The 10,953-nt window shown below is 35.2% G+C and overlaps 1 long non-coding RNA gene across 1 annotated transcript; it reads right to left on the bottom strand.

Moving 5' to 3' along the window:
• Positions 1 to 433: 433 nt before the first annotated feature.
• On the bottom strand, positions 434 to 1,561 carry LOC112639219. Its single transcript, XR_003123373.1, has 3 exons — positions 1,540 to 1,561; positions 782 to 928; positions 434 to 516 (listed from the first exon to the last, which is right to left on the bottom strand). It is a non-coding gene; the product is annotated as an uncharacterized LOC112639219 (long non-coding RNA).
• Between the last annotated feature and the right edge of the window lie 9,392 nt (positions 1,562 to 10,953).

The raw sequence follows: 10,953 nt of genomic DNA, 5'->3' as shown, positions 1-10,953 counted from the left end.
TTCTTTATAAAATCATTAAAAAGCTTGTTGAATATATATATCTACTGTTCTCAAAAAATTATGTACATTAAATAGATTAGTTTATGTTAAATAATGTAGCAGATAATAAATTTAGTAATTTTATTATAACGAGAATTTATGTAACATTCAAAAAATATAATACATAAAATTTTCTAACGACAATTTAAACTAATATTTTTACTAAAAATTGTATTTTCCATCAGATTGTTACTTTTTTCAAAAATATTTTTTTGTTCAGAAAAAGATCAAAATAATATGGGCTTACCATTTAACTTCGATAACTTTTATCATTAATTAGTTTTGCTTCGATTACGTCAAGATCATTTTTATTTTGCAATGGCAAGTCTTGAAAAATGTCTACAACATTTTCTTTTTCTTCAAAATTAGTAATTGGAAGTTTTTCTATAATAAGCTTTAGATGTCTTTCAATAGAATTATTTTTTAATTCCAAACTTATCAACTTTCCAACAACAAAACGTCGAAAATTTTTAGTTTCTGTAAAATATTAAAAATTTGTTGTATTCATATACTATATTTGTATATAATTTTGTATCTCGACACTTGTAACGCGTTGACGCGTCCTGTGTGCAGAAGCTCTTTAATGAAAATTAAAGAAATTTAATTCATTACAGAATTCACTGTTTAATGTTCAATATATGCAATCAAATGTACATTGGATACAATATGAAGTCTTCTGTAATGGATTATATTCTATAAAGTAAATTGTAAAATTAAACATTAAATACAATTAATATATTACCTTGATTACAATTGAAACTCGAATCAAGCTTTGCTTGTTGGATTGGCATACTTGCTGTTTCAGTAAAGTTAGCGGATTCAAAATCCTTTGTAAATGATTGTTCTGTGTCTGATGCATAAAGTAAATCTTCAGTGTCATTTTGTACATCTAGAACAAAATAATTTTTTTTATTATAACATTTTAATACACTTTTAATATTAATTAGCATCAATATATAGGCACTTTTAAGTTTTGTATTATTATTTATAATCAAACATAATATGCAATAATATCACAAAACAGACTCAATTAATATAAACCAAATATTTATATTAGATACATTATATTAATCTGTTTTATTAATATTCCACTTTATTAATATTCCAAATTATATTAAGTTATAGTTATTTTATATAAAGGTATAAAAAATATTTTTAATTAGATGTACATATACATACATATACATATCTTTTGAGTTAGTGCAATACGTAAGCTAATGTTAATTTTTTTGTTTTTATATTGTAATTCAAACGAGATACGTTTTATTTTATATTTTTAGATAAAAACATATACTTAGAAAAATTTTTCCTATGATTTTATATTTAATTTATCTCGTTCTATGTATTCTTTTGTGGAGTTGTTTATATAATTACATCCATAATTTAGAAACCACAGTGTTTTATTATTAACCTTTTTTTTTTCATAATTTATTACTATTTACTCCATTAATATTACTTATTATATTTTTATATTATTATATTATTATATTATATTTTTACCTGTTTGTGAAAATGTTGCATTTTTGTTTTAGTAGTACATGTTTGTTTTCAATACAGTTATTTTTCAATGCAGTTATTGCACGTTTTTCAGGGACTTTTGGGAGTTCCGAAATAAGTGAAGAATCCGATTGTTCATCGCTACTCGTATCTTTATCAAAAATTTTAGCAGCTCTGACTTTTCTAGATTTTTTTTAAAGATTCATTTCTATCAGTATCAGAATTTATATCAGATAACGCTTCAGCTTCTTTTAATTTTTTCCTTGCTACTGGCATAATTTACTGAAAAAGAAATAATATATATTTAATAGAAATGTTATTTTACTGTATAATTCAAAAATATCTATACATACATATATATATAATGATAAATTAAATATTTGACAAGACACTTACAAAACTTTCCATATATTTTACAGATTGGATGCTCTAACCAAGTAGATAATGGTTCTTCCATAAATTTTACAGCCTTGTAATATCGTTTATTATTTGTGAAGGTTGGCCAAACAGCCTTTGTTAAATCTTCATTCAACCAATTATCAGGTATCACTTGCAAACCATCTTCAAACTCAACAACTGCGTAATACTTTCTTTCTGTCATTCTGCATAATTAGAAAAGTCATTTACATTTTGCAATGTATGAGTGGAAAAACTGCATATTTATCATCTCCGCAAGGCAACTGTACATATTTTTTAACTATATTTTTTAATGGCCATGATCTTAAATCAGAGCGTAAATGTACAGAATAAATGTCAAGCATAGAAGATGCACAAGGAACAGTAAATAAGTCTTCTTTTTCCAAAAATTTGTAGCCAATAATTATAGGAATATTTCGCCGTGTGCAGTATGCCACATTTTTAATACAAACAATTGCACCACAATTTAAGCCGCAACAACTATCTGCAAGTGTTCCAACTTTAAATGTAAATCCATTATATTTCACAATTTTATATTGTGGATTGCGGCAATTCAATATAAGAGGACCATCATAATGCAACGATGTCAAAAATGGATATATTCGAACAGAATCTGATAAAGCAGATGATGTGCATAAATTCACTTTTTTCTAACGTATCTTCGCACAACTTGTTGCAAAGGTTTCTCTGCTTTTCTCAAATATTTTTTTAATATCTGCATGTAATTTTCAAATTTAAAGGCACTAAAGTTATCAACAGGTCCAAATCTCTTGACATCATCCACAAGATGAATAAGGCTGTGAACATTATGTGATATGTTTTGAATTCCGTACAGTTTTATAAATGTTTTGATAAAAAAATGAATAAGATCTTGTGCATATGTTAGATATTCATGTAAATCTTCTGAAGATAAGATTCTCATAATCACGTGTAATGTAATAAATGTATATACACATTTTTTTTTAATGCTGATTTAAATGCCAATGGACCTGTATATAATAATATTAATCTATATTCCGTTGCTTTCCATAATTTTAGACAATCCAATTTTCGTGGTTTTCGTGCAAATTCCATAGGTATTGATGGTTTTAATTGAGTTATTAAATGTGTAGAAATGTTGTCAACGATTCTATGTTTGTAATCGAAAATGTAATCTCCATCAAGCCATAAATATAATAATTTACGCATGATTCCCAAACATATTAAGTGCATATAATCCAATGGAACATGTGTAACAGGTTTGAAGTGAGGTATATTTAAGAGGCTGCACGTTATATTTGGCTTGTGATAATTATCATCTATTTTTTGTATGAAATTATCATCTGATCTAAGTGGTGCATCAATTTGTGGAAAACACAGTCGGGTTCCTATATATTCTCCTTCCGTTGTACACTTCGTACAACTTGAATACCCACCCAGCAAACACACATGTAACTGATATTTCTTGTTATATAACCAGAAAGTATCTGGAAGTATCATTGATATGTAACTAATTTATGTATATGACACATAAATGTGTTCTGTTTAATACATTTCATATATGTAAAAATAGCATATAAAAGATACGTAAATGTACTACTATTTGATACGTATCATTAACTGTGTAACGATATGTATCGTATTTGTAGCTGATATATATAAGTGATATTTAAATTGGACGGTGATAGAACGAATTGTGCGTTTGTGCAGTCGTAGTGTCGCATTAAAAGTTATTCACAAGTATCGCGCACATGATTGCAAAATATATCTGAGGTAAAATATAAATTTTAAATAACTTATTATACTATACTAATAATAATAATCTTAAAGTGCGTAAAAATGTCGAAAAGAAAAGATTTTTGTGATTTATCAGTTCGCCAACAGCGTAGACGTATTGTTAACCTAACAAATGAGAGATTAACCTCACAAGATGCAGTGAATTATTAAATGCATCAACAAATAGTATTGTTAATAATGATGCTGCTTTTATACCGAATCTTAATAATGATGGTATTGAATCTAAAAGTGATTACAGTAATTTCGAATCGTTAAGTGATATCGAAAGCGACGAAAATTTTACCGTAAAAAATGCAAAATGATTCGACACATGATATTACATATGATATACGTTTTTGGATTTTAAAATATAATATAAGTCATGCAGCAGCAAATGATCTTCTAAAAATTTTGAAAAAGTACGAACATCATAAAAGTTGCCAAAAGATGTCAGATCTTTAATGAAAACACCACGAAATATACAGTCGAATATTACACATATTTTCGAAGAGGGCAAATATATACATTTTGGTTTAGAAAAAGGCATCAGAGCTTCTATATACAAACATTATGTTAATTTACCGCAAGAAATATGTTTAAATTTTAATATAGATGGATTACCTGTATCCAAAAGTTCTTCTGGGCAATTTTGGCCTATTTTAGCTGCTCTAGTGGATAATGCCTTGTATACTGAGCCATTCACAGTTGGAATTTATTATGGTACCAAAAACCAGAAAATGTAAATATTTTCTTACAGCCATTAGTTTTAGATATGTTGCTTATAAAGAATCAGTGTGGTATATTTATAGATGAAAAACTTATTCCTGTAAAAATAAATGCTTTTGTGTGCGATGCATCAGCAAGAGCTTTTATCGCTGGAATAAAAAATCATACAGGATATTTTGGCTGTACAAAATGTATATGCGAAGGTGACTTTATTGAAAATAGGGTTGTTTTTCTAGAGTACAAATGCTCTCTTCGAACAGATATGTCATTTAAAAACAGAATGCAACCTGAGCATCATCGTATATCATCTATTCTTGAAAATACAGGCATCGGTTTGGTATCGCAATTACCCTTGGATTATATGCATTTAGTATGCTTAGGAATTATGAAAAGATTATTGCAATTCTGGGTACGAGGCAAAATGCATGTTCGAATAAAATCACACTTACTACAAAGTACTTCAGATACATACAAAAATATGAAAAAATTTATACCATTAGAATTCGCTAGATACCCTCGAAGCTTATTTGAAATCGATAGATGGAAAGCTACGGAGTTCCGTTTGTTTATACTTTATACAGGACCAGTATTATTAAAAGATGTTTTGTCAAAACGTGTTTATGAACATTTTCTATGCTTAAGTGTATCAATTAGAATACTTTGTCATACACATATGTGTATTAGTCACCGATCATATGCACAGGAATTATTAATTTATTTTGTAAAAAATTATGGTGAATTATATGGTGTGCAACACATTTCATATAATGTACACAATCTTATACATCTTTCAAATGATGTGGCCTTGTTTGGTCCATTGGATTCATTTAGTGCATTTAAATTTGAAAATTATTTATATAAATTAAAGAGTAAAATACATATAGGAAAAAATTATTTAGAACAAGTATTCAACAGATTACATGAAACAGCACAAATAGTAAAAAAAAAATGAAATAAAAGTATATCCCATTATTCGTTTTAAACATGCACAAAATGACATGATCGAGAAAATAGAATTTGCAGGATTTAGTTTATCTACAAAAGAATTTGACAATTGTTGTTTTCTACATGATGGATCAGTAATCTTTGTGGAAAAAATTTTATATCAAAATCATATTTCCTTCTCTGGTAAATGTGTTACAAAATGGAAATCTTTCTTTAATACGCCTTGTAACTCTATCAATTTATCTATTCTTCTGATATCTAAAACTGACATGTTTGCTATCAATTCAGTAAATATAAATCAAGTGCGTGAAAAGAATGTCGTTATTGAAACAGAATCTGGAGATCTTGTAATATTGCCTTTTATACATAATTTTTATTAATATATAATACACTTATTAATATAATATACTTATTATCATTATTCACACTAAAATATGCACACTAATATAGAAATTTTGGAATTTATGTTTGTGGTATGCTATAGAAAATATAAGAAGAAATATGGTTTCCTATGCTGTAGTGCATTTTATAAAAAGCAATGATTACTCAGAGATACCATCATCATGGCTCACTGAAGAAAAAAATAAATGCTGGTGGCCAAAGTTAAAAATGTATCACAATATATTAATTACAGCGTAACACCTGATCCAACAACATGGGAAATTTATGACGTAGAGATTGAAGGATTTTATGGTATATATTTTACTGTTATGAATAATTGTGCAAACTATTATAGTAAATTTTCCTATGCTTAACTGAAATTATTCTTTATTGAGAAATAGAAATAGAAATTATAAATTCTCTCGTAAAATAAATTATTATGTTCAATAGGAACTGTGCAACTGGCAAGAAAAAAAGCCGAAAACAGCAACTGCACTTCTACTGAAGAGAATGTTTTTCGTGGGAAAGGTCAGCGAAAAAAAAAAAGAAAGCTTTTGACCAGCGACAACAGTGAAAGTTCTGAAGATTTAGAATCAAAATGTAACAAGAAAAGAAATTATGTTTATTCCATTTAAAAATAGTAATAACAAAATTATTAAATTTTAGTCATGATGAAATTTTATTTTATAGCATACTTTTTCAAATAATAAAAATAAATACAATTTTACAACACAATAGAGAAGTGAAAGTTATATAATACGTAATACTAAAATAATTTTCTTCTAAATATTAATATTTTATTACAGGTTATAAGCCTCCTCCACAATTAAATAAGAAAAGCAATGTGATTAAGCAAAATTACAAAATTTCAACACTTAATGTATCACATGACAAGCTACCGGACTCTATTCTGTCTTCTTCAACAACAGATATTTGCAATGGAGAATTTTCTTGTACAGATGTACTAGTTAATGAAAACAATCAGAATAGCAATGTCATAACATTGAACGAGATTCCTGTTGTAATAGCGTCTAATTCAACATATACACCACCAGCTTTTGAAATAGAAGGTATGTTTTATTTCTTATACATACATATATATACAGGGTGGGGCATTTATCTTGAGACAAGATAATATCTCGATTGCAGTCGATTATTTAAATCGATTATTTAATATAAAAAAGTTTTAGACAAAAGTTGTATGGTTTCAAGGGGGACATAAGATGGTGTTATTAGTTTGATCTTGAAGAGCCACCTGAAGGACACGCGAAGGTCAGCTCCAACTTTTTAAATGGGACATCCTATATGCTTTTGCATATTCTTGTAGCTCATCTCAAGAGCTTTCCAAAACACTATAATTAAGTTAGTTTTCATTAAGTACTTTCCAAGTTATGAGGCTTGAAATCATTTTTTAATTTTACATAAACCGTAAAATATCTTGTAAAATATTCATTTTTCGATTATTTTACCTTAATACTTTTATGTACAAAATAATGAGAGGAATCAATTGGTGTAAAGAAAAGACATAGTTATTTTTAAGAAAAAATATGTAATTGTTAATTGCAAATTACATTTTTTTTTTCGAAACAACTATGAGTTTTCTTTACACCAATTGATTTTTCTCATTATTTTGTACATAAAAGTATTAAGGTAAAATAATCGAAAAATGAATATTTTACAAGATATTTTACGGTTTATGTAAAATTAAAAAATGATTTCAAGCCTCATAACTTGGAAAGTACTTAATGAAAACTAACTTAATTATAGTGTTTTGGAAAGCTCTTGAGATGAGCTACAAGAATATGCAAAAGCATATAGGGTGTCCCATTTAAAAAGTTGGAGCTGACCTTCGCGTGTCCTTCAGGTGGCTCTTCAAGATCAAACTAATAAGACCATCTTATGTCCTTGAAACCATACAACTTTTGTCTAAAACTTTTTTCAAAATAATCGACTCCAATCGAGATATTATCTTGTCTCAAGATAAATGCCCCACCCTGTATATATATATATATATATATATATATATATATATATATTTGCATGGTGTATGTATTGCGACGCTTTTTCTATTCTAAATTTTGATTCTCGCGGGGGAGCGGAAGCGCCGTCAAAAACACAAGGGTTTTATGTACTCGCGATCGGCGGGACAGGGATGGAGGGAGTCCGCGCGCGAGCCGCGGCGGAGCGAAGGCCGTCTCGTTACCTCAGAACTGGGCGCCAGGTACGATCTCTCACGTACCGGTTTCACGAATTCTTCAAAAAAAAAACGCGAAAGAATACGACAGCCCGCTTCGCCACGGGCTGGCTAGCTCGCCTAACGGTAGAGGGGCGAGGTATGGGAGAAAAAGTCAATTGATTGAGCGAGCTTACTAAATTAACAGACAGCGACGAACACAGAAATTACGGGCGATCGCCAGTCCAATAAAGTACGCGAGATTTAATAAATAATAAAATAACAGGTTTATTAAGAAAGTAACTAATAAGAAAAGTGATTAACAAAAGAAGTAAAAACCGCTACAGAATGAAGACAGAAATAACGTACTAGACATGCACGGACAATGATTCTCGAAACGCTCGAAAAACGCGCGATATTCTAAGTCGGTCTAACAAAGAACGTCTGTTACGGCGGCTTCCTAAAGTCGAAGCTCCTGAGAACAATAATTGATATAATGGAATTTGATAATTCGAATTCTCAATAACGGTCGTACCGTGCGCGAGAGAGAGAGAGATAATACCCGCCTATAATTCGTAGTTTCGACAGCCTCGCGGAGATCCTACTAATTAGCTGCTTATCTAGCAATTTCCTCCGAGCGTGCTCGGAGTCGACAACCCCGAAATAAGATAGCCGGTCAGCTACGCCATAAGCGACGAGATATGAATTCCGCGAGGAGAGATCTCGCATACGATGGGCGGACGATACCGGCGAAGTTCGATCGCCGGCGGCGGTCGGAGATTTTTCCGCCTTTTTCGGCAACGCTCGCAACCCAAATATTTCTGGCAATCGGGGCGAGGCGACAATGTCGTGTTACACACCCCGATACCTTCGACAGCGTGAGAATTAATTATCTTCTCGTATCAAGGAAATAAGGGAGGCCGGGCGACAGTCCCGCACCGCGCCTCCTTCGATAGCCGCGATATTCGCCAGGAATTTCCTGACCTCAGATCTCAATACTTAGAATCGTGCGATACCCGCACACCGCGACAATTTCGAGGAATTACGTTCCTGCTAGCGAGACGAATAACTCACACGCACACAATGGACGCGACGATAATACTCAGTTTCACGCAATATTCCCGAACGACGATGATACTACACGAAAACGCATTAATCACGACCAATTACGTTCCACAGACTCGCTCTGAGACATATTTCAGAGGTGCGAGACGCGGCTTCGACAACCAAACGACAGCCCGTGCGAACTACGCATTTCTCGCGATTTACGACGCACGCGGTCGATACCCAATGGTCGGATGCTACGCGTATTACGCACCCTGATACCCGGAGAGAGACGAGAATTACCCTACGATACGCACTTCCGTCGCCAGTGTCCGCGCTTCCTCGGTCGCTTGTCTCCGGTCGCCCGAAATACACCAAAATCGACCGACTCGGCAGAAGGCTCGAGCGGTCGCGATAAGCCGTAATGGCGACGGCGACAGAACGGCCGGCGAGCGGACACGATCACGCTCGCGGAGTACAATAATTCGTGGGCAACCTCACCGAAGAATTCTTCTCCCGGCTGCGGGGATGATCCTCGGTCTCGTCCTTCACGGTCTCGTCTCACAAGTGCACACGACAATACGTTTCGACTGGTTTAGGCGAGCGGCCGCGACAAAGTGAGCCCTGGATCTCGCGATCCAGGGTCGATAGCGGGGTCGTTGGCCGCGCAGGGGGATGCGCGGACCCCCGGCCAATTAGCGGCCGACACGCGCGAGGTCCTGGCGCCTCGCGCGCCACGCGAGGCATTTTCGCGCCCCGCGCGAAATAGCGCCAAACTTGAACGCTGTAGCGGGCCCTTATATGGCCCGGGCGAGGTCCTTCCCGGACGTATCCTCTCCAGGAGGATGGCTGTCGCAGCGGTTGTCGTTCTCGGTTGTCGAGGGGAGGCCATGCTGCTCTCCCCTGTCCGGATTCATGATGCAGGGCTGTCCGGGACAGGATCCTCGACTCTTCTGAGTTTTCCTTGGCTGTCGTTCTTAGCTGTCGCGGGGAGGCGATGATGCCCTCCCCTGTTCGTCGGTGTTCCATGGTGAGGTGCCTCAAGCCAGGTACCAAATAAAAGTACAAAAAAAACAGTTAATTCTATACGCAACTATGCCTATTCGCTCGTCTCTCCGGGGAGTACGGTAGCTCTCTCTCTCTTGACCCTTGACGCGGCCACTCGGCTCGCGCCCCGTCACAATTGCCGGGGCGGATAGACGCGACGGGACGGCCACGTCACATCCCCCCATGCCAAGAGAGAGCCCATCGGCTTCGGCTACCCACGGTGGCCGCTAAGGCGGACCGCACCGTCCGCTCGCCCCCGCTCGGGCGGCCGAAGTCCCCGGAGTCGAGGAAACACGGCAAAGAAAACAACGGACAAAACAAACAAAAGAAAATTGACGTTAGATGAGGAAGTGGTTTCACCCATTACTAGAGAGCCGTTTATCTCGGCCCCTCTCGAGCTTACGTCGCGACATTGTCTCTCTTTGGGGTTCAGGGCCCGTGATACCGCCTTACTTCGCGTGATTGCTACGGGACGACTGCCCCGTCGTCTACGCTAACTTACTTAGGGGGAGTTAGGTGAAGAGGGAGAAAGAAAGAAAAATACCCAAACAACGCCGAATACCAATTGAGAAAGAGGTTTATTAAAAAAAAAACGAATCCTACAGGTCCCTCGCCTGATAAACAGGGGGGGTCGATAGCCTGGAGGCGGCCCGCAGGCAACGCGACGACAGCCTTTAGTATGGTCTCGGGCGATCCCTTGGCCGGGTCCTTTGACCGCTCGGCAGATGGGGCCTGTCATGGCCCTTTCCCTACTTATACGGGCCTTGCGCCCGCCATTCCTCGCGACAATTGGGGCACGCTTTTACGGTGACTCCCTGAGTCCCACAGCGGAAGCAGAAAAGCCTCTTCTCCGCCTTGGGGCACGCACCGGCTACATGCCTCCTGGAGCCGCAGTTCCAGCAGCCTCGACGCCGCCGCGGAACCGATGA

Source organism: Camponotus floridanus, unplaced genomic scaffold (assembly GCF_003227725.1).
Source record: "Camponotus floridanus strain SB8 unplaced genomic scaffold, Cflo_v7.5 scaffold511, whole genome shotgun sequence".
Classification (NCBI taxonomy): Eukaryota; Metazoa; Arthropoda; class Insecta; order Hymenoptera; family Formicidae; genus Camponotus; species Camponotus floridanus.
The sequence above is the reverse complement of the archived record's forward strand: the minus strand, read 5'-3'. Positions and strand labels throughout refer to the sequence as shown.